At 37.1% G+C, this 23,343-nt stretch overlaps 1 long non-coding RNA gene across 1 annotated transcript; it reads right to left on the bottom strand.

The window, feature by feature from the left end:
• Nucleotides 1-671: 671 nt before the first annotated feature.
• LOC311290064 lies at nucleotides 672-1,696 on the bottom strand. The gene is made up of 4 exons (XR_014627300.1): nucleotides 1,315-1,696; nucleotides 1,040-1,145; nucleotides 882-952; nucleotides 672-807 (listed from the first exon to the last, which is right to left on the bottom strand). It is a non-coding gene; the product is annotated as an uncharacterized lncRNA (long non-coding RNA).
• Between the last annotated feature and the right edge of the window lie 21,647 nt (nucleotides 1,697-23,343).

Below are 23,343 nucleotides of genomic sequence, written 5' to 3'. Positions count from 1 at the left end.
CATCTTTAAATAAATATTTAAAAATATATTCTTGTGTTTTTATTCTGTCATCCTAAATTGTCTGCATATTCAAATATTCTTTAGGCTGATTGCTCAAGACAACACAAGAACTTGGAGTTGCATGTTTTGAATGTTGCTTTACACTCAAACTGAAAATCATTGATATACAACCCTGGTACTTCGAAGGCTATCATAAATGTTAAACTTAAGTTGCATGAACAGTTGTTTTCTCTTGCAATGTTTTAGAATGTTGGTCAAATTAAGTGATAATTATTTGCATTTTCTACTGTAGTAATATTTCCCTTTTCTGACCTCATTATGTAACAACAGCCAAGTTTGGTGACCAAATAATTACTACATCGCATTATGGGTTAGGATTTGCTCCATGAATGTAGCTCTAAATTGAAACTGAGCTATAAGCATTTTCACATAGGAACTTGTGGTTAAATGTTTTCCAGGAGTCTGTGAGATGTTTCTTGAAGGCATGTTCTGTGTGCATTGAACAGTACTCAGGAAAAGAAACAAGGAAGAGGCCACTTTTATGTTTTAAGGCATAATTCAAAACAATGTAACAATCCAAAGGTAAGTGCACTTAACTGATAAAACAGACAAAACGCTAGAAAAATTGATTCATTTGGTTTTATTTTTATTTGGCACAGTCAAATTTCTAACGGTCGTTGAAATCATGCTGTGGATGGGAGTACCAAATTAAGGGCTTTGGCACGCAGGGCAAAGAAAAACCTGTTTCTTGTTTGGCCGATTCACACATATCCAATGGTACCAGCCATTGCAACTGTCACATTCAATCTGAAAGAGACAGTGACATTATGAAAAATGAAATGAGCAAAGTTGGAAAATAAATAAAGAACAGATTAAAATACCCAAGAGTCAATGTTGTCCTGTGTGTGAGGATATTTGTCCCCACATGACAAGCATAGGTCAGACAGGTCTTCTGTGGAAACAAAAGCATCAAGGTATTTGTGTAATGATGCATATCACCAAGAAATATCATGTATAACTTGGGTTTTAAAAAAAACACCAGTTTGCTGTAGCACACACAGGCCTATGTTTTGCCGCATCAGAGCAACATCTGCGTCAGTGCATGGAAACTCCAAACTGCCCCCATTTAGAACTGCTTCAGCAAACTACAAAGAGCATTGACAAAGCAAAATCAACATTTTTATTATATATATATATATATATATATATATATATATATATATATATATATATATATATAAATATTATATTATATTATATTATATTATATTATATATATATATATATATATATATATATATAACAATTCTGTACCTTGCAGACAAATACACCACATGAATTCCCATCCCTTTGGATGCTGTGTGGTAATGTTTGACATTGCCACTTTGTGGTTGGAGTGCCTTTGTTGGCCATAAATTCACTTTGGTAGAAGAAAAGAAGATTAATAAAAATAACAGACCAACACTGAGTATCTTCATGCATTTGTCCTTACCTTACAACCTTTCTGCAGTAAAGCAGTTTGCCTCGGCTTTCACCAAAGGAGTTTACATACAAAATTCTCCTTTCTTTGGGATATATCATCTGTCAAGATGGGGTCATGAATTAATGACTCACATTTAAGCCTTTGTAGTTTACAGAGAAGGATGGAGAAAAAAAAAAAAAGAACAAACCAGGAGTGTCCAGTGGTCATTCTCGTTAACTGACCCCACCAGCACATCATATGCCTCTAGATCCATCTATAGCATACAGGTATAAATGTGGCATTCCAATAACAGATTACCAAATTATCTGAGAACATGAAAGTTACTTGTATGGTATCAGGATTTTTTTTTTTTTTTTTTTACCCTTTTCATCAAACTGGCCTTCCTCCAAAAAAATGAATTAAATGATCAATATTGATTTTGGGAATTTGTTTCCCTTCATCATCCACCACATCAATGGATTTGCCCTCCACGTTTATAACGGTGTATGGACCCAAATAATCTGGGTCCAGCTTGCCCCCCTTTCTCTGCTTGCTTCTGATGTTCTGCCGCAGGACTCTGTCTCCAACCTGAATGTCAATGGCCATTCCTTTCTCCAATTTCCTTTTTTTAACTTTACCTTGCACATTTGTAATGTTGTCCTGCACAGTTTTAAAAATTCTGTCCTGCCTTCTAATGCATTCTGTAATACATTCCTCTGCCACAATGTCCTCCACACTTTCGTTGATCTATATAAAGAAATTGGATTTGATTGGCAATTGCAGGTTTGCAATTGTTTTTTAAAAGATAATTTAGATGTGTTGTGCTTACCTCATAATTGTCTGGCACCTCACAAGGATACCTTGCCTCACGACCAAACATTAAAAAGTAGGGCGAGAATTTGGTGGTTATTTGTTTTTTAGTTCGGAGACCGAACATGCAGCCTCCAAATAATCTGCCCATGTGTCTGGACGTTTTCCCACAAGCTTGCTCAAAGACCTGAAAAACAAGTCTTACAGTTAATCACCTATAGTGAGTGTGAGACTTGTGTTTCAATTAAATGTACCTGATAAATGAGTAAATATACAATGAACAGACAAGAGCAGATACATTCTTCATCTGCCATTCATGTATTGTTTTATCAGTTGAATGGTCACTTTCATACCTCTGAATTGTGCCATTTAATCGTTCAACCAGTCCATTGGTCTGCGGGTGGTATGGGACACCCATATTGATCTATACAAACCAACACAAGACTTTAATTATTAATATTTTTCAAATTATTCAAATTTTAAAGGCGTAATTCTCTAACCTTGTTTACAAATTCTTTGCCTTGATCAGTCAAAAGCCTTTTTGGGGCACCAAATCTGTAAAATAGCTTGACAATGCAGGCTGTTACCTCCTCAGCACTCTTAGTCTTTAGTGGGAAAGCCTCACACCACTTTGTGAAATAGTCTACCATTACACAAATGTACTGGTAGCCCTCTTTAGTTGGTGTGAGCTTTCCCACTAAATCCATGCCAACAATGTCCCATGGCTCAGCCACCTGATGACAAAAAAAAATTAAAAAATTAAAGTGAGACTATTCTTCATTAAACAAACACACAACTTACCTCAATAGGGGTATATTCAGCTTTGTCCTTGATTTCAGCTTGCTTTTTCTGGCATGCTGCACAGTGCATAACCTAAAACATTTTTGTTTAATTTCATTTTGATAGAGCTAGGACAGTATTAAGACATGAATGTCAGTTAATTGCACTCACCCAGGTCTTAATATCAATGGTCATGGTAGGCCAATAAAACCTTTTACTAATGGCATCAGTTGTCTTCTGAACACCACAGTGTGCACCAATTGGACTGCTGTGGAACTCATCAAATACCCGTTTGGCCTCCTCTGTTGAGTCCAAAACTTTGGCCAGTACACCCTCTCCTCTTTTCCGTATATAGTATAAAACCTCATCTGAAAGTAGTTGAAAGTTTTGGTAATGAAGAGACTGTCAGAGAAATCACTGTGTGAGTGTGACTTCACTCACCCTTGATTGTGAAGTTCTGTGCCCTTCTAAGAAGGACATATTTTTCATTTTTAGAAATGCCATGGGGAACCTTTCCAGATTTTTTTAACTCGTACAAGGTTTGAAACATTTGCTTATCCATATTGACAGGCAAAATAACAAATCCAACAAAGATAGGTAGGCTTATTTATATGAATTGTGATTGAGACTCGTTATCCTTTTAACACATCTCCATAGATAATTGTTGAATGCTTCACTAACTCTCTGTAATGAATGTAATTTTTTTATTGGCCAGAGCTGTGTTCAATAAATAATTGAACAGAAATCCAAGTCACAAAAGAACTTTCTCAGGTGTGGTTGATCATGGGCATATAATTAAAAAAGTAATTTAAAGAAGAGCATATACCATGCTAATAATATAATACAATATACATAAAGTAAACTAAATATCCTAAACACTATCTATACTGTTTAAATTTGATAAACAAAAAGTATCTCCCTCAACATATTTCTGTGCAAAATGTTTTTTTTTTTTTTTATTCTTGCGTTCATTAACTGAAAATTACTTTTAGATAGTGTCTTAAAAGTATATATATATATATATATATATATATATATATATATATATATATATATATATCTTTTTTTTAAATATGCATTTATAACTATACATTTCCTTCATTTTTGATATAGGCTACCCGAGCCTTCAACACCAATGTGTTTTTGTGTTCACTAATTTACAAAAACACTTATTTACAAAAAGATGACATAAGAATGATAATATTACTAAACTGATAAGATGTAGGCCTATTTTTTATGTTTAATGTTTAGTCATTATTATTGCTTAATTTGATAAACATTCTAAAACATTGCTAGAGAAAACAACTGTTAATGCAACTGAAGCTTAACATTCATGATAACTTTTATTAAAGCATGAGGTTTGTGTTTTAAAGGTATTTTCAGATGAGTGTAAAGCAACATTCAAAGCATGCAACTCCAAGTTCTTGTGTTGTTTTGAGCTGTAAGCCTAGAATTTAAAGGCTATTTTAATAATATGTTGACAACTTTGGGAGACAGAATAAAAACACAAGAATATATTTGTAAATATTTATTTAAAGATGCAATCATACACATACAAATTAAATCATGAGAAACGTAGCCTAAAGTTCTACTATCAGAAAATGTCAACAACTAATCTGGGAGAAATATGCATTTTTTTGTAGGTGTGTTGTCTTCCAACACTTAGTGATCAGGTCTGTAATACAACCCCTGGCAAAAAGTATGGAATCACCCCTCTCAGAAGATGTTCATTCAAATGTTTAATTGTGTAGAAAAAAAAACAAGCACATATATGCCACAAAACAATTTTCACTGAACAATCCAAACTTCTGGCTGTATAAAACACTTTAAAAAATAAAATAAAATAAAAATAACTATAGTCAATTACAACTGTTTTTACAGATCACACAGAGGAAAAAAATATGGAATCACACAAATCTGAGGAAAATTATATGGAATCACCATGCACTTTGCATTTCTAAAACAAACACCTGTATCTGATTACAACTGCTAATTAGTCTGCAGTTAAAAAAGAGTGCTTGCACACATTAGTGATGTGTTGAACAAGATGATTGACATAACTCATGGCTCCAACACGAGAGATGTCAGTTGAAACAAAGGAGAGGATTATCAAACTTCTCGAAGAAGGTAAATCTTCACGGAATGTTGCAAAAGATGTTGGTTGTTCCCAGTCAGCTGTGTCTAAAATCTGGACCAAGTACAAATCAAATGGAAAGGTTGTAAAAGGGAAGCGTACTGGTAGACCAAGAAAGACATCAAAGCGCCAAGACAGAAAACTTAAAGCAATATGCCTTGAAAACAGAAAATGCACAACAAAACAAATGAGGAACAAATGGGCAGAAAGTGGAGTCAATGTCTGTGACCGGACTGTAAGAAATCGCCTAAAAGAAATGGGATTTACATACAGAAAAGCCAAACGAAAACCATCATTAACATCTAAACAGAAAAAAACAAGGTTTCAGTGGGCTAAAGAAAGACAATCTTGGACTGTGGATGACTGGATGAGAGTTATATTCAGTGATGAATCACGAATCTGCATTGGGCAGGGTGATGATGCTGGAACTTTTGTTTGGTGCCGTTCCAATGAAATTTATAAAGACAACTGCCTGAAGAAAACATGCAAATTTCCACAATCATTAATGATATGGGGTTGTATGTCAGGTAAAGGTATGGGAGAGATGACAGTCATTACATCTTCTATAAATGCACAAGTTTATGTTGAGATTTTGGACACCTTTCTTATTCCATCAATTGAAAGGATGTTTGGTGATGGTAGCATCATTTTTCAGGATGATAATGCATCGTGCCATAGGGCAAAATCTGTGAAAACATTCCTACAGGAAAGACATATAATGTCAATGGCATGGCCTGCAAATAGTCCGGACCTCAATCCAATTGAAAATCTGTGGTGGAAATTAAAGAAAATGGTCCACGACAAGGCTCCAACCTGCAAAGCTGATCTGGCAACTGCAATAAGACAAAGCTGGAGACAGATTGATGAAGTATACTGTTTGTCATTAGTACAAAAGTGTTTTATACAGCCAGAAGTTTGGATTGTTCAGTGAAAATTGTTTTGTGGCATATATGTGCTTGTTTTTTTTTTTCTACACAATTAAACATTTGAATGAACATCTTCTGAGAGGGGTGATTCCATACTTTTTGCCAGGGGCTGTAGTTAAGGTAAACAAATGCTACAAAACCGATTCATTACTTACAAAATGTGACCAGTTATAGGAGTATTTTAGCAAAACGCGATCTGAGGCGCTCACTAATAATTTCTGTTCCACACGCCTGTAGTTGGTCGCCCCGCCCGCGATTTGATCTCATGAATATTCATGATAGCCCCACCCACTGGAACCAAATATTTCAGAAACCGAATATATTGTAACACCGGAAGGGACTGTCTACGAAGTACGTGTACAAAATTTTTTTTTTTTTTTTTTGTGAGAGTAACTTTGAAATGTACTAACACATAACGCTCACTGGCAGATTAAATAATAATGATACAATTATTATATTATTATTGTTATTATTGACTAGGCTATATGTTATTACTACGATCTTATAATAACCATAGCCTAAATAAAATAATGAAACTAAAGCATTTGTATTTTGCCTTATTTAAAATTTTCATTTATTTTTTATTTATTTTAAAAAAGTATTGCATTTATTGGCAATTCACTGATATTGGTTCATCTGCTTTTCAGTGTTGGCTGTTTATTGATATCAGTGCATCCCTAAAAATACAGTAATAAAATCTAAATCACAAAAGACACTACCTTTAAAAAAATGATAAAATATGTTCTCTTTAAGCAAAAAAATCATCCTCATCTTGACATGTTTTCCAATCATGTTCATCTAACGGCCCATGCCTTCTCCATTTGTTCATGATTTACTGGACAAGGATTAAGCATAAGGATTTAAAAAAATAAAAAAAAAATCCTGAAATTATTTGATTAATTTTAATGTAGATAATATAGATGATGTAAAATAATAACTACATCAAATGTATAATGTTACCATATGAATTGTATGTTAAGCCTCTTATTCAAAGGGAAAAAACATTGTGATGGTGAATTAAAATAAGAAATATCATGATTGTAATGGTTTTCTTTTATTCTGTGCTTATTTTAATGCTTGTTTTTAGGCCCCCTGGTTGAGAACGACTGATCTAACACACTGCTTTCCATTTTCATTATTTTATTTTCCTTATGATTTATTTAACACATTTAATTACTAAATACTGCAGTCACCTCATAAAGCTGTTAAGCTGTTAAAGGGATAGTTCACTTTGAAATAAAATTTTGGTATGGTTTAGCTTACCTCAAGGGCATCCAAGATGTAAGTGTCTTTGTTTCCGCAGTAGTTTCAATTTTGATATTTTTAGGTCAAACCGTTCTTGTCTGTCAGTCATATAATGCAGGTCTATGGTCACCACCTCAAAGAGCATGCACAGAGAAGTCCAAATTAAACAATTCCCCATCGTAAGTACACATTGATGGCCTAAGACACGAAACGAGCGGTTTGTGTTTAGAAAACGAACAGTATTTATATAGTTTTTACCTCTTGAACACAGCCACGTCCAAGTGATCTGAGGGCGCGCGTGCTTCGGTCTGCGCAAGCCGGAAATTACGTACAGCGCGTGTATTTCATTCTTGAACTGTCAATGTAGTTTGCAACAGAACTGTGTCCTTGATTATATGCTTTCAAGGACACACCAAGTCTCCTGAAATGAATGAACAAAGAGTCTATGCTAGGATGGTAAACCACTACACTCTTACCACGAGCTGAAACTGTTCCATCACTGAGTCGTGCATGTGGATCAATCACTGCATACCACGAACCTTGTCTGACAGCTGCACATATGGTTTGCCTTATGTTTACCAAACACGCATCAAACCTCTGGAATGCTTGATTTAATGCTGTTGTTCTGCTGTTCTATGTTGTTTGGACATGATCCTGAGGACCCCCATGAAAACGAGATGTTTCATCTCATGGGGTTGATCCTCTAATAAATGTTCATAAATAAATAAATGCATCATCAAGGGACATGGCAACACCTTGCAGACCAGCATCATATTGATCAATTCCAAACAACCCAGTAAATGACACAGAAGAATAGTTTATTGCAAAACAACAATTATTCAGTGTGTGTGTCAGGCAGCTCAGCAACTTCTATGTAGCCATTCACAGGATCGTTGATTTTCCCGGCGTCTCTCATGGCACTGTACAGGTCATCTCCAAGCATCAGAACATCATTCAGGTCACTCTGGGTCCATCGCAACACATTTTTCACCTTACACATCAAGATTGCAGATAAACTGTTTGATGCACATTGCCTGCCGCTATTGTCGCCAAAACATTTAGCTGCCTGATGGAAAGAGCCTCTGATGTAAGATTTCTGTGGACACAAATCAGAAACAGCTTTCATGGTCATATTAGTATTTTTGTGGCAGGTATAGATGTAGAGGGAGATTCAGGTTGAATTTCAGAGAAGGAAGTCTTGTTTTGTTCAGAGTTTATGTCCCCGTTGTGATATACACAACGTTCAGTTACTTCTGCCAATTTTTTAAGAGGTGGCAGAGCCTCTTCAGGATCAGCAGCCATCCGGTCCGCCATCCTCTTCTTCGCTGCCTGGGAGCGTCGGGATTGCTTTGTGCGAGGCATCTGTACACACACAAAAACAGATAGACAAAATAAATTATACATTACTGCACCCCAAATCAAGCAATACAGTACAAAAAGAATGTAAAAATATAATAAAACAATATATTAAATAAAAATAATAATTAGTGTTAGTTCACATAAAACAAGGACTTATTTTAAGGATGAAAATTTTGCATTTATAATAACTTTTATTTGTTATTTTGGAGATACAATGTTTATATATGCAAAAATGAAACAAATATAGAAGTATTAAGTTTATTTTATTGTAAAAAATAAACTGAATTATAACTGGCTACTATTTAGATATGACACATCAGCTGGTCATACAGAAGAAAATTAATGTTAAACAAATGTAGCAAAGACACTCATTAATCTACATGGTAATTATAATTCCGTTATAAGTTCTATTAAAAAGAACATAATGGGAGTGCACCAAAAAAAGCATAATAAGCAATGCATCAAGCCACATAAATAATTGTATGTCTGAAAACACTTCTAAAAGCAAATACAGATGGCACAACCTTTTTACTTGGATATACTGACATCTACTGGTAAAACTATGGTTTAATCTCATTTTATTTAAGACTGATCTTTCTCCCCTTATTTAGATTTTAAATACATTTTCCCAATTTTCTTTTGACAAAACCACTATGCCACATCCTGGCCAATGCATTCTTTCAAACAAACGCGCCAATTGAATGCTATAAAAACATAGTAAATATATATCTATGATATACATTATGTGAGTTATAAAGCAAAAATAATTTAAATCTACATTAAAAATGAAGAGAATAAAGAAGAAAATATCAGAGTTAACAGATAAGAGTAATGTTCTACAGGGACTAGGGCTGAACGATTTTGGGAAAAAAAAAACGTACTGCAATATAATATGCGATTTATTTTTTTAAGCTCTTTATCTTTTGTATTATTCAACAAAGACAATAAACCATTGTATTGTAGGGATGGGAGTCTTTATGCACCTCATGATCAGATATTTTTTTCTTATTAATTAAAGAGTTACTTCACCCAAAAATTTTAATATACTCAGCGTCAAGTCATCCTAGGTGTATATGACATTCTTTTTTCAGATGAAAATAATCAGTTATATTAAAAAATGTCCTGGCTCTTCCAAGCATTATGATGGCAGTGAATCATAATGTGATGATGAAAAGAAGAATGTCACATACACCTAGGATAACTTGAGGGTGATTAAATCCTGGGGTCATTTTAATTTTTGGGTAAACTAAACCTTTAATTTTATTAATAAAACATAAAATCTTTATTTAATTGGATATATAATTATAAGTACTTTTAACAATAATGACAGATTAAAAAAATAAGAACTGTAAAAATACTACATGAACTGAAATAGCTTCAAAACAAAAGCTAATAAATAAAAAGAGGAACAATATTTTTTTCACGCAATAAACAAAGAGTGCTTTCAGTATTTATGTAGCTGTTTGAACGTTTTCCATTCAAGAGCTGAAGGATTTTTCCTTCTCAGTTTAGATATGATAAGCTGCATTCCCACAAATTTTTGTCCTGTCTGTTGAATCCCATAAGATATAAGTCTTTAGTGGACTTAGATCTCCTAGGAATGACCAGAAGCCTCAAATGTATTGATCTTAAAGAGCGCGATGGATTGTAGGACGATAGAAGTTCCGTTAAATACCCAGGAGCTAAACCATTTAGGGCTTTAAATGTCAGTAGTAATACTTTGTAATTTAATATGTAACCAGTGTAGAGATGATAGAATTGGTGTTATATGATCATATTTTCTTGATCTAGTAAGAACTCTAGCGGCTGCATTTTGCACTAACTGTAGCTTGTTTATTGAGGATGCAGGACAACCAGCTAATAAAGCATTACAGTAATCTAGTCTCGAGGTCATGAATGCATGAACTAACTTTTCTGCATCAGAAACTGATAGCATGTTACGTAACTTAGCAATATTTCTAAGGTGAAAAAAGGCTGTTTTTGTAACATATGAAATATGATTTTCAAAAGACAAGTTACAATCCAATATAACACCCAGGTCTTTTACTGTAGAGGATAAAGTAACAGGACACCCTACTATGTTAAAGTTGTATTGTGAGAGGTTTTGCGGGTGGTTTTTTGGACCAATAAGTAATACCTCCGTTTTATCTGAATTTAATAGCAGAAAATTACACGTTGAAGGGAGTGGATTGGAATCTACTGCTGCTTCAATGTATATGTAATGAGTGATTATAAGCAAGGTATTAATATTTTTCATTCTAAATATCAAATGAGTTGAATAACTTCTCTATTGAGATTTTACTTTGTTATAGAAGTTACCAGTGTGATTACTGAAATGTTCTTTTCGTGTATTCTTTAATGTCAGTATTTGATATTTGAATGTAGTAACAATGCTTGCCTAGAAATGAAATAGGGACTGGTTTTGTGTTTTAGAAAGGTCTTCAACGTGTTAAAACATATAGGGGTCATTTAAGTCTATAGTTTAAGGGACCATTTGTCATTTAAAGCCTATACTTTCCATTTAGGATAAAGTGTCCTATCCTGAGAGAAAGAAATTGTTATCTTGATGTTTTGAGACGAGACTCCTGTTTATAGTTAGAGCCTAGCCAAATCCAACCTTGGAAAAGATGTGTCGGTGTGTGTGTTAGTCTTCTTGCTTACAGGTTAAGGAACCACTGGCATTGTTGGAGATTGACTGAGTTGTTGTTCGGGACATGCTGGCACCCAGCAACCCAAATCCCCGACCTGGAAGGTCACGACGTGCCTAACTTCAGGGTCTGAGTGTCAGCTGCTTAATCTATGGAGATATGCTTCTGTCTATCTGTATATGTGTGGAAAATTACTATGTTTATCTATTTCTTAGTTCAATGAGAATCATTCAACCTGTAAGCAATGACGTAGCTTAGACCTTGGAAATGGTATAACTGCTGTAATCTTTGTAACTGTAAGCGGGTCGGCCTACGAACTCCTGTGTGAGTCTTGAAGCTGACTTCTGCTGATGAAACTGCAAACTATCTTCAGTAAAGCTTTTCTTCAATTTTTTTATAATTCTGACTCCGGGTCTTCTTTCAAACATCTGGTCCTTGGGTCCCAAACTGTTAACCCCTAACAACGTCATCCAGTATTTTATATCTTTAACACACTCAATTTAGATAATTTAGTGTTTTCATCTGGTCGTGATGAAATATATAATTGAGTGTCATCAGCATAACAGTGGAAATTAATTCCATGTTTTCTTATAATATTACCAAGTGGCAGCATATATATTGAGAAGAGCAGAGGGCCTAACACAGATCCTTGCAGCACTCCATAATTTACTGACGTTATCTTAGATTTTTCCCCATTTAAATAGACAAAATGGTAGCGGTCTGATAAATTAAGATCAGCTTAATTCCTGTCCCTGAACACCAGTGTAGTTTTGTAGTCGATCTAAGTGTATTTTATGATCTATAGTGTCGAGCGCAGCACTAAGATTGAGTAAAACTAGTATTGAGATACAGCCTTAAAAGGTAAAAAGGTATCGTTTCATCAAAATGTTCTGTACTGTTAAGTAACTATATACAATATACAAAATAAAGGGTTTACAAAACTTTTGTAAATGTAAGTAACTGGTTAAACAAAACTTGTCAAGTACCATTTAAAACAGCAAGACATCGTCAAAATCAGGGTTACCTACAACATCTGCACAAGAGACAGTTGCTTTGGTTGACTTTTCTTGTGTGGTCTTCTGCTCTTTATACACTTGTACAGCTGGTGAGATGGCAGTGGAAGCTGGTGAGATGGCAGTGGAAGCTGGTGCTGGACACGCTGTCGTTTCGATATTGGGGGAACATTCAAAGGAAAATCAGCTGCAGCCAACAGTTCGTCATCATCTTCAATGGCTTTCTCCTCCTGACCAATCTCAGTTAGTTTGGGAATGCAGGTTATTTCATTTTCAGGAGTGTACTGAACAGCTAAAGGTCCAGCAGAAAGAAGAAATTCTTCTATTTCTTGACTGTCCATTACATCAAGATTGCACTCACCCTTGAGGAATAGGCCAAGGACAGAATTTGTGATGGACAATGACAGCTCCTCATTGCCCATCATAAAACTTACAGTGCCATTTACCTTGGTTATGTAGCTGCATCCTTTCCGCAAAATCTTGCAGGACTGGCATCGATGAAAAGGGGCTTTTGCAGAAAGGTCAAATTGTGGTGTTTGACATTTGGGGCACAGTTTTAACGCATTAATTGCAGCCCCTTCATTTGGTGAGGACAGGTGATTCAGTGAAATTGTGTGGGGGATCATTTTGTTTGGTGTTGTAGCTGAAATTGGTGTCTTCATGGGTGTGATGGTGGTCTGCCGTGGTTTCCATTGTGCTTTCTGGTTGACAGATTTGTGAAAGTGTAAGACCAGTTATCTTATTATCAGTGTGTCGGTCCCAGAGAGTTAACTCAATACACGAGGTGGAGTCTGCAACATAGCAGGTCTTGAACTCCAAGTCTGTTCCCCGAATGTTAACTGTGCTGCTACTTGGTAGAATGCTGATAACAGCTACTGGCAGTGTCGAAATCTGTAAGACACAATAGAACTGTATTAAAATATTGAGTAAAAAGGTATTTATACATTGTGTGCCATGCATTTGTTTTCCATTTAATTTCACAGTGTTGGTAAGACAAGTAGACCACCAATGTATAAAATATATACAACTTTAGTAAGGATTGAATTTGGTGGGATATGATCATTACAATAATCAGCATACAATACTAAAGTTTATACAATTACAGTTAATTATTATATTAATAATGCAAGTTCAAAGTGAAGTTTAGATAATGCTAATCTAAATTTGCACAAAATGTGAATATATTGTTAGCAAAAATAAACAGGAGATGAATATATAATAATGGTAAACATTTTGAAATGATACATACCTTTTGATTAGGTGGCATAGTCTTGATGTCAGCAATTGTAAGCTGAGAACAGGATCTAGGTGGTAGGTGTGGGAACATCGGTAACATCGATTGTGCTCTCCCGATTGATCATCACATCAAATGTCATCTGTCAGGCCTACAAAGTGCATAAAACAAACACATAAAAAAAGAGGCTAATAATGACGGTCCTTTTTCAATCTAAAAATAAATTACAAATAAAAAACAAGGGGATGACCAATAGCTGGTTGTAAATAGTAGACATGTAAAATTTACAATCATATTAATTGAAGTTCACCCAGAAACAGTTTCACTTTTATCCACTCAAGTAAAAACTATAGACATTTCTAATAGCATAGATTTCTTTATAAAGGAGTCTGACAAAAACAACATCTTAACTGTTAACTGAAATTGACTACTGAAGAAAGAGGAAACTGTATACTTACTCATTTTTTTCCTGGCATTGTGAACCTTCACAGCCGTTTTGTTCCATGCAGCCATTGAAACCTGGTTGTGTTTTTCTGGAGAGAACACCACAGTGTTGAGGTACGCATACCTATCAATTTGGAAGACGGCATTGAAGTACTGATTATTTCGTTTGGAAATTTTTACAGGCGACACAGAATGGAAGTAGCCTATAACGGTCTCCCCAGGTTCAGTTCTCTTGCTAGCTTCTTGGGAATTCATCTTAGTGATGAGTCGGTCTGGAAGGAGCCCTTATAAACCTAAAAATGAAGAGACAAATATCAGAACAATTCAGCCATATTAAGGTAATTGCTATAATGCATACCAAAACACCAAAAAAAAAAAAATATATATATATATATATTTTCAAATAAGGCTTTGCTACATCTGTTCTCCCTGGTGGTAGAGACTTATGTCAGGAAAACAGAATGTAAGTGGAAAACTATTAAAGTAAAAATGCAAAAAGTTCTAATATGGGCAGGGGCTAGAAAATGTCATTACCTTAGTGCAATTAAACCTTCAGAGATGACTACTCATTTGATCTTTCTGCTCACTAAAATTGTTACTTTCATTTGAAATCAAATTGAAATTTTATACAATCATTAAAATAACACAATTGTGTTTGCCACTTCACTTGTTCATTTTAGGTATCAATTTTTCCAATATCACATTGATTGCAGTAGGACCTGAAATTTTTATTTTAAAGATGAAGGCTTGAATAGCCATTTATTTGTTAAAGGTGTATAAATACACAATGAAATCATCACGGAAAACAAGTTAGATAGATAGAAACAGTTTGAAGATAGATAGATAGAAAGAAAGAAATAGTTTATAGGTAGATAAATAGAAAGAAAAAAATAGTTTATATATATATATATATATATATATATATATATATATATATATATATATATATATATATATATATATATATGTAGTGGGTTGGCAGTGTTTATATATTATTTTTTTATTGTGACTGACATCACGGTAGAATTGCGTAGAATATGTGTGTTTTATGTGTTGTAGTAACAAATCTGGCATCACGGTCATCCACTTGGATCTAACAACTGTTAGAATGAATGACAAATTAATTAGAAAGAAAAATAGAGGAAAGATTAGTGTAACGAGGTAAGATGTTGTGGGAAGAAGGAGGCGGGAACCGAATATTTAACAACTTTTAATAAATAAATGTATAAGTCTGCAGCCCCTCGCGGACGACTACTGACCACACAAAACAGAAACAAAACACAACAAAAGTTCAGGTCTGTTTCTCTCTCTCTCTTCACTGTCGTTGCTCCACCTTTATGCTTCCGCTCCTCCGTGAGAGATACACGAGACCGGTGCGTAGCGCAGGAGTCACTCATCAGTAATAACACTGTGTGTAAACACACTAGTGCCGTCCTTCCACAGCCCTTGACCTCGTGCTGCTCGCCACATACCCCTATCCCCCTTTGCGGGCTGGGGGGAACCCACAAGACTGCGCTCTACTCCACCACTCCCCCTCCTCCGGGGAGACCGGAAACGGTAGCTGAGGTACCTGGGGCAGGCATGAAAACTGGTCAGGGGGAAAAAAGGTGAGAAGAATACAGCAGCAAAAAAATCCAATCCAATCAACTTTATGTGTATATATATATATATATATATATATATATATATATATATATATATATATATATATATATATATATATATCACATTTAAATTTTTCACATTCATTTCACATTTGCTGCACAAAGAATAAATTGAAACTATAATAACACATAAAACATACAAAATATGTCCATTTTAATGTGTGGAGGCAAGTATTTACACAAAACACATTATTTTTTCTTTTTCGCCTGAACCAGAATCTCAAGGGCCCGTTTTCTTTGTTTAGCAGCATGTCTCAGCCTTGCCCTCTTCTCTTCTTCAGCTGCCTGTTTTTTGAGATCCTGAGCACTACTGGATCCTTTGCAGCCCCAGTCGAGTCTCTTTTCAAGCAGACTCTGCTGTTGCTGGTTTTTGTTGGTGGTTCCTGCTGAACGGATGTTCTTGCAGAGTGTGCGATCCACCTCCCCATATTTGTTATCATCTCGTCTAAAGAACTCGACTGCTGTCTTCTCCCTGGATTGGAGGGTGTACTTGACGGTCTGAATGGCACTGAATGTTGAAACATTCATGTTCCCACTTCTGTGGTCGATTATGTCATTCATCAGACTGAAAGAGGATTCCACTCTTGGACCATGAAAAATAGAGAGACCACATTTTACCAATGCAGTGAGGGCTGGATATTTCTCTCTCTTCTCAAAGACATGACCCCACCACTCCAGCAAGCAATCCCCATTCTTGAAACTGGGCAGAGACAGATCAACATTGTATCTCAGGATTACTTGGTGGGTGTCACTGCCAGCTGGTAGGAGGTGGTCCAACATATCACTCAACCTTTTCTGTTGGATGGTTGCTTGTGAGTGGCCTCTCAGAAGTGGATCCAGAGCAGACAGCGCCTTCAGTGTCTGGCTGACCAAGGGAAGTTTCCTCTGCATATATGCAGCTGAAGTTGTGTAGGCTGTTTTCAGCTTTTCCATGAATGGCTTCAGCAGCTGAAGTATAGAACATCACACAATTGGCAATTAATGCATGTTCTCTCAAACAATTAGGGAAAAACGTCAAGATAAATTATATTATGTTGTACTAACAGCATGATTGGGATTTTTGGTCCTGAATTCATCTGCCTCCTGTCCAACATACATCTCCTTGGCAGGCAGTAGCATATCATCCTCTAGCACCATCTCTACAAGAGCCCTGGGTGACACTTGAATAAAGTGTTCCCCCTTTACAAAGCAAGCCAGGAAAGCCAGAAACAGCTCAAGCTGCTCGTCATGGAGTTTGTGAACCAATGTCTGGCTACCCTTATAATGAAAAACTGTGAGAAATTAAACAAACACTATACACGGAATACACAAGTACAGTCAACAATTGTGTCCAACACCCACCTGGAAAACCATGACATATTGCTTCATGATAGCCAGTACACCTATGTAAGCGCTAAGCTGAAGTCGTGTTGTTGTCTCCTCATGCCACAGCTTTTGACAGACCCTCTTCTTCACCCAGATCTTTGCCCTGCTGTGTCATGCCTGTGAAAACAGAATCAGACCAAATTTGAATGTAAATATAGTTAATATATCGCTCATCATTGGTATCTATAATATACATGACTGTTCTTCACCTTTTTGGCTGAGGTCCTCATGTATGGACCTAATTCTTGCTTTTGCTGTCTGACTGGCACTATACTGTGTGTAAAGATTTTCCAGAGGTTCTTTGTAAAGTTTCTGGTCTTCTGTGCTGAGGTATCCAAAATCGAGGATCTTGTATGCTGGCAACATTGTGTATGTTGACATGCTGGCATCATATGCTGACAGCCATCGATGGTACACAAACCCCCTCTGAGGGTTGGAGGCAGGGATTTTCAGAATGTGGCATACCTCCTTAAGGTGCATGACCTGACCAAAAGAGAGTCTGAAATTATGCATTTCCTACACTCTCCTTACACATTATCTAATTTGATACCCAATGCCCAATCCTTATTTTAGCACCCTTCTTTTTGGTACCAGTTCAGGTCCTCTGCAGTAATAATTATGTTTAGGTTATGAGAATTGGGTGACAGCCAGTGTTGGGCGAGTTAGTGAAACTGCAGTTAGTAATGACATCTCGCTGTAATTGTACTACTTTAACAAAGAGGCTGCCATTTCAGTTCTTTTTACCTGATCTGGGCACCATTGGTGGTCCGTCTGCAGATCATTGAACAGCTGCTCAAGATAGCGGTCAAACGGCTCTGTAAACTTCTTTGCCACATTGTAGCTGTGTCCCAAAGTGAAGGCTGCGTCCTTCTAAGGACACGTCCTTCTAAGGACCAAGCCTTCCCAGCCGTCGAAGGACGCTCCGAGTCTAGCCTTCGTAGGATTGTAATTGCCACCAGGTGTTCCCCATTATGCTGTCGCCTAGCAACGCTGCGATAGGAGAGCTGCCATCCTACGCGGCATCAATTAAATATAAAAATGGAGCAAGACTGCATAATTTTATTTTTCTTATTTTATGTTTTACTGGAGGAGATGGTGGGGATGTTTCATCCCAGGCGGCGCCGGCGGGTGATGTATCTCCGGCTTTGTCAAGACCGTGGCCAGGTAAAGTAAACTGGTTTGCTGTATCCCAATTCAGAAGTTGCGTCCTTAATTGCTGGAGTACACAAGTATTGGGTGTACTGTCATGTTATGATAGGCTACTTATGAAAATACAAAATACACATAAAGCTGTTCAAATGTTTAGTTATAGGCTAAGTTACCTTACAAAGATGCGATTTTTATGTATTTTTATTCTCTTGATCATGGTGATCTTATTCAGGCATGTTTCCAGCATGCTTTGTTTTAACTCAGTCGAAGCATAAAACACAAAACAATAAATAAATACAGTGAAATATACCTCTTTAATATATATATAGGTAGGCTACTCCCGCTCTGCTTCAAATGCAGCCTTTTATATGGCATGCATCTGTATAACAACAATTCCTTAAAATTGTGCTCGTTTCATTTTCAAAATAACCTGTGGTTGACTGTAGGCTAAGCAAGTACATTCGTTAAGTATTCACATACAAATGTGAAGTAATGAGGTTTTTTTTTCTCTTTCACAGGACAGCAACACTACAAAACCATGGTATTTTACAATGATAACTTGTTCTATAGTAAACTATTCAACAGTAAATTAAAATATAACTACCTTCAACATATTCAGAATTAAAATGCAACATACACATAGCCAAGCAGTAATATGAATGCAACAAAATATATAAAAACCCTGACAAACAGTTTTTCATGCAGAATACTTAACTGTACATTTACTCTTCATATCTTAAGTAAATTAAATACAAGTATGCAAGATAACACTTGTACATAAGTAAGGTTTTAAATATAACTACTAAAATTTCCCCAATGTGCCATTAATACTTACTAAAAGTAGTTTAAGTATCACTATATCTTCCAACAATTACTTTGTCACAACTTTAAACAATCTCTCTTTGTTTGTTTCCCTAAATCAGACCTGAGCCCTGTACTGCAGGATAAACCTGAGCATCCCAGTGCTGGACGGGTTTTTTAATGACCGTGACACTCGACCTGATTTTCGGCTGAGCAGGGAGGCCCTGAGAGTGCTGCTGGACCTGTTGAGAAGTGACCGGCAACACAGATGGGGTTCCACAACAGAGACCCTGGTATTTCTTTTCTGGCTGGCGTGTGGTACATCCTATAGGGTCGTCTCCAGAGCATTTGATATGCCTCGTTCCACTGTCCACCGCATTGTCCACCGGGTCGCTGAGGAGGTGGTGGCCATCCGCCACCAGGTCATTCGGTTCCCCAACACCCCAGAAGACCTGGAGGCAGTTTGCCGTGGGTTTGCAGGGCTGGCCAGACACAGAGCTTTCTTGAAAGCTGCAGGAGCAATCGACGGCTGCCATGTCCGCATCAAGCCTCCAAGCGGCCCTGATGGTCAATGCTACAGGAACAGGAAACTGTTCCCTTCCATCATCCTGCAGGCTGTTTGTGACCACCAGGGCCGCTTCATTGACACCTACGTGGGCTGACCCGGGTCAGTGCATGACGCACGGGTGCTCCGGTACAGCCCACTGTATAGGAGGTCAGTGTACCCTCCTCCAGGGCACTTCATCCTCGCAGACGGAGGGTACCCATGTCTCCAACACCCACTCCCCCTCATCACTCCCTACAAGAGGCCAGTACGAGGTGTGGGAGCCCAGCGCTTTAATCTTCATCATTCCAGGGCACAGTCCATTATAGAGCGTGCTTTTGGGATGATGAAGACCAGGTTCCGATCCATCTTCCTGAAAGCGCTGGAGGTGCACCATACCTTTGTACCTCACGTAAGTGAATTAAAAATACATTTGCTAAAAACATAATTAACCTCTTTCTTCCAGACCATATCTTTTTTTTTTTTTTTTTTTTTTCATTTCAGGTCATCACAGCCTGTGCCATCCTCCACAACATCTGCCTTGGGGTTGGTGACATCATGGCCCTGGAGGATGAGCATGAGGAGGATGATGCGGAGGATGAGGGGGAGCATGTTTTGGAGACGGTCAGTGGGGCTCCCTGGCATGACCAGCTGTCTGCAGAGGTGTCTGCCCTGGAGGAGGTTCCCATTGACCATGATTACTTGTAACAGGCAAGTCAGAGAACTTTAAAGCTATAATGGCCAAAACCAAAAATTAATGTCCATAGAATGGGCTTACATGTTGAAAATTTTGATGCTTTGATTTGAGGATGAAAATTTATTTTATTCTTCCCTCTTTTTGAAATGATCTCAGTGAGATGGCAGCCGTCGATTGAGTCAGCCCTGCAAACCTGTTGTTAGACAATGCAGTGGACAGTGGAAATTATGCAGTCAAACACTCTGGAGACAATCCTAGATGATGTCCCACCCACCGGCAGAGAGGCCTTACCAGCGTCTCTATTGTGGAGCCCACCCGGGTCCAGCAGCTCCACCAGGGTCTCCCTGCTCAGCTGAAATCTTGTTTTATGTACTGTTCATTTAAATTATGTTGTCAGATAATATTTAAGTTATGTTGTAAATGGTTATTTATTATTTATAAAACACGTTATTTATCTATATAATATTTTTTTTTCCAAATGTTATTATTGTATAAAATATTGCCTGTCAAACCTTTCATAAAAAAAAAAAAGCAATGTCAAGAACTGTTCCTTTTTATTTCATATCCCAACACATCAAGTTACTTAAATAAACAATGCACAGAAATGGAACAAAAGTAATGTTTATTATTTATTTTAAATAAATTGTACACAAGTTTGGAAAAAAATACATCATTTAATATAACTTAGATTACAAAAATAAACTCTACAAAACTTAAGTTTCCTCTTTCCATTTAATTTAAATAAAAAAATCTTTTATATATATATATATACATAAAAAAACAAAAAAAAACTATTTCTCCACCATGCGCTCAAGAAGCGCAAACAGCCTGTCCATCCTCTCCCTGCTCTCTCGAGCTCTCCTCTCCTCTGCCTCCCTTTGCAGAGCCATGTCCTCTCTAATGAGGTCCAGCATCTCCTCCTCATAGTCCCGCTTTCTCCGTGCTCGTGGTGGTGGTGGTGCGGGTGCTGCTGCTGCTGGTGCAGGTGCTTCTGCTGGTGCTGGTGGTGCTGCTGCTGCTGGCTCCTCCTCACTGTGGCCACCCACTGCTGAACTTGACCCTGGTCTGTCCTCAGGGATTGAGGCGATGAGGACAGGGGGATTGGTAGAATGCCTCTGCCCCAACACCTCATCCATGAGGACAAACCAGGGCCACGTTTCAGCAGTGGGTTTCCCACCCACTCCCTCTCCTGTCCCAGGACACTTGCAATCCTAAGGCAGGGGATATTAACCATAGCTTGTTAACAACAGCACAATACATTTCAGCAAAGATGTGTGTATTAACTTTCTTACTTTGTATTTTGTTTTTAAGTTGTCCCATTTTTTTTTTTTGCCTGCATGGGGGTTACCTTCCCCTGCAGCCTCATTTTCTCCAGAACTGCTCTAAAAAAGCATAAAAGGGTACTTATGAAAAATTATAACACGGGTGCAAATTAAATATTAACATTAGTGCATTGTTAAAACTGAAAAAAGACACATCAGGACATGCATTGAAAATAGTTTAGAAATCGTATTTCTGGATACTCAAATGTGGTTAAAACCTTTGTAGACATAACTTACATGACAGCACTACAAAAACACATAAAAGTGAAACCCATTGCATCATCTACTGCTTTTCTTATTGTTGTGGGTTTTCTAGGTTGAATGATATTTATTATAATACACAAGTGAGACAGATTACTGCACATTTATTATAATACACAAGTGAGACAAATTACTGCAAATTTTACAAGTATGTGTTGTCTTACCTCCAAGCCACGCTGGCGGAGTTTTTCACCCCGGTGAATAAAGGTTATGGTTTAGAAGGAGAGAACCCAATCGCAGACCATTTGCAGACATCTCAAGGGTTTATTACAGAAAAACAGGGAAAACAAAACCCACGAGGGGGCAAAACTAAGGATGGCTGACGCGAAACAGTCGTTCCGAAGCTTTGCGAGATCCCGAAGCGCAGATGTTTCGAAACACTGATCCGAAGCGTGATTCAAAACACCTATGTCACGTGACTATGGCCAAACGAAGCCTCGAAGTGTTTCACTAAGTGTTTCATCAGGTGTGGTCCGCCGAATCAGCGTTTGATTGACACGGTCGGGAACAGACCACACAGTCGCACATCTGTATAAAAGTGAAATCAACGCATCTTGACCTCGTGGGTTTTTGTGAGAGGAGTTTGATTTTGAGATAGCGGATTTTTGGTGATATAGTGACATAGTGCGATTTGATTAGTTATAGGCTATTTAGGCTTGCATTTAAATTTAACATGAATTTAAATGAAACTGGAAAGAGATAGCAGTAATCTTTCCTCATTTGTATGTGCTAGCTAAAAAAAAATGTCTCCGCCGTCGGCGTCAATGGCCTCGTGGTCAGTTCGCCGACATGTAGCGCCTTTGCACTCGGGCGTCCCGAGTTCGAGTCCCGGCTCGTGGACCTTTCCCGCCTCGTTTTTTTGTCATCTCTCTACTGTCCTGTCACAATAAAAGGAAAATCACCAAAACAATATATATATATATATATATATCTTTGCATGCCAGTAACAAGTGTCCCTTGTGAGAGGATTTTTTCAAAGGCTGGAGAAATTATCTGTAAAAAAAGAAGTAGTCTAAGTCCTTCCACAGCAGAGAAATTAATATTTTTGAATAAAAATCTCTAAAAAAGTGAGACATTGTGGCTTGATTTCTTTTATTAATATTCATTTTGCAAGACCAAAATAACATTATGCACAGTGAGGAGCCTATAGGTTACAATCTTCACATATTAGAAAATTATAATAATAAAAAAACAACACATTTTTTTAATGGCTCGTCAAGGTTGTTTCAGATCAACACCTGCAAGTGACCACTAGGTGTCACCGTTGAGACGGGTGTCGGATTGATTCGAAGCCTCGAAACAATATGGCACATTTGGTTCAACTGTTTCAATTGCTTCACGAGGCCTCGATCTGGCCATCACTAGGCAAAACAAGACAGGATTGACTAACAAGACTAGACTAAGACTGACAGAAAACTGAACAATAAACTAACAGCTAAGACAGGATCAAACACTTCACAAGACTTCTCAACAGGTTACTCACGA

This window comes from Rutilus rutilus (genome assembly GCF_951802725.1).
Source record: "Rutilus rutilus genome assembly, chromosome: 4".
NCBI classification, from domain to species: Eukaryota; Metazoa; Chordata; class Actinopteri; order Cypriniformes; family Leuciscidae; genus Rutilus; species Rutilus rutilus.
The sequence above is the reverse complement of the archived record's forward strand: the minus strand, read 5'-3'. Positions and strand labels throughout refer to the sequence as shown.